Below are 2,475 nucleotides of genomic sequence, written 5' to 3' on the forward strand. Positions count from 1 at the left end.
GAGATGAAGGTGATAGGTCAGGGAGGAGAGGGTGGAGTGGATAGGTGGAAAAGGAGCTGGGCAGGTCGGACAAGTAAGCAAATGTGGCTGTAGTAGCGGGTCTGTTTCAGGACGTGGTTGAAGAGCTTCAGGGCAGAGGAAATGACCTGGGAGTTGCAGTGGGAGAGAGACTCCCTGAGATTCTTGTAGAGAGAGGAGGAAAACTTCTTCAAGGCAGGCATCCTTTAGAGGATTCGCAGTAGGGATAATACCTTAGGGATTATCACAGCCAGGAATTAAATCAAGTGTGAGAATTTTAAATTGAGGGATATTGGCCAGGTGCTGGCAGGTGAGACTAGATTGGGTTGGGGCATCTGGTCGGCATGGATGGGTTGAACCGAAGGGTCTGTTTACTTGCTGTACATCTCTCTGGCTGTATGCTGTTGATTCTAATTAGGAGCCTTTTGATGAATCAACAAGCAGCGATTAAGACTTTCTTGAGATTACAGGGAGGTTGAATGTGGGAAGCTGGCCCTGAGTGTGTTTGGAAAACGAAGTCTGGAGATAACACACGATGGATGAGAGTTTCAGTATATGAGCTGAGAGGAGGGCGGAATCAGCTCGAATTAGTGGTCTTGGAGTGGGACTGAGCTGTCACTCTCACCTCACCTCTGGGATTCAGCTGGTTGCCAGATTGTGAATCAGGGCAGTACCACAATTGGGACCCGAGTTGCCATGGTGGAGCCTAAAATGAGTGTCGCTCAGCTGGCTGTTGCTGAGCAGCTGCTGGTTGGTAGCCCTGTAGATGACATTTTCCATCACTTTACTGCTGATCGAGTGTGGAATGAGAGAGGGAAATTGCCTGGGTTGGATTGCCCTGTGTTGTTGTGTTGAACATCCCTGGGCAATGTTCCACATTGTCGGTAGATGCCAGTGCTGGAGCGGTACGTGGCTTGGTGGGTGGCAAGTTCTGGAGCACAAGCCATCAGTATTATTGCCACAATGTTAGCAGGGCCCGTAGCCTTTGCACTACTTTACCATTTCTTGATGTTATTCAAACTGAATCAAACTGGCTTAAAACTCTCTGGCTGAAGATTGCTGCAGATGCTGTCATCTTATCTGGTGCATGGATGTGTGAGGCCCCTCCATCAGTAAGGGTGGGGATTTCTGTGATGCTTCCTCCAGTGAGTTGTTTAATTGTCCATCACCGTTCACAACTGGGTGTGGCAGAACTGCAGAGTTCCGATCTGATCCATTGGATGTAGGATCACTTAGCTCTGTTGCTTACTGCTGATGCTGTTTGATACGCAAGTAGTTCCGTTTGATAGCTTCACCAGGTTGGCACTTCAGTTTTAAGTCTGCCTGGTGCTGCTCATGGCATGCCCTCCTTTCCTGTCCATTGTGATGGGTGAGACCGGGATTTGCAAACCCATGAGATTACAGATTGTGCTGGAGTACAGTTCTACTGCTGTTGATGTCCCACAGTGCCTCAGAGATATCCAGTTTGAGATCCTACATCTGTTCAAAGTCTGTCCCCATTAGAACGGTGATAGTGTCACTCAACACAATGGAGGTTTTTCTCAACTTTAAGCCAAGACTTTGTCTCCAAAGGAAATGTGTGATGGCCGCTCGTACTGATACTGTCATGGACAGATGTATCTGCAGCTGGTCAATTCATAACAATGAGATCAAGTATGTTTTTCCCTCTTGTTGGTTCCCTCACCACCCGGTGCAGACTCAGTTGAGCAGCTATGTCCTTTAGGACCTGGCCAGCTCAGTCAGTAATTCTGTTGCAGAACTAGTCTCGATTGTGGACCTTGAAATCCTGTACCCAAGAGTACATTTGACACCATTTTATTGCCTGAGTGCTTCCTCCAAATGTTGATCAACATGAAGGAGAACTGATTCATCAGCCAGTACAGTATATGGTAATCAGCAGGAGCCATGAGACATCCTGGTCTCCGGAATCAATGCTGTGTACTCCTAGGGCAAATCTTCCCTGTCTGTACACCACTGTGCCACCACCTCTGTCTGGTCTGTCCTGCCGGTGGGACAGGACATATCCAGAGATTTCAGGAGAAAGGGAACACTGCAGATGCTGGAGATCAGAGTCAAGAGTCTGGTGCTGGAAAAGCACAGCAGGTCAGGCTGATGAAGGGCTTAGGCTCCAAACGTCGATTCTCCTGCTCCTCGGATGCTGCCTGACTGTTGTGCTTTTCCAGCACCACATTCTCGATATCTAGATATGGTGATGGTGGTGTCCGGTCATTGTTTGTAAGGGATGATTCCGTGAATATGACTATGTCAGGCCGTTCCTTGACAAGTCTGTGAGACACCTGTCCACATTTTGGCACCAAAACCATATGTTAGTGAGGAGGACGTTGCACCATCGAGAGCGCTGATTCTGTGGTTGTAATTTCTGGTGCCTTCTTAGATGCCACATGGTCCATCCAGTTTCATTCCTGTGTTGAGACTTTGCAGTGATTAATACAGTGA

Source organism: Chiloscyllium plagiosum, unplaced genomic scaffold (assembly GCF_004010195.1).
Source record: "Chiloscyllium plagiosum isolate BGI_BamShark_2017 unplaced genomic scaffold, ASM401019v2 scaf_10890, whole genome shotgun sequence".
Lineage (NCBI taxonomy): Eukaryota > Metazoa > Chordata > Chondrichthyes > Orectolobiformes > Hemiscylliidae > Chiloscyllium > Chiloscyllium plagiosum.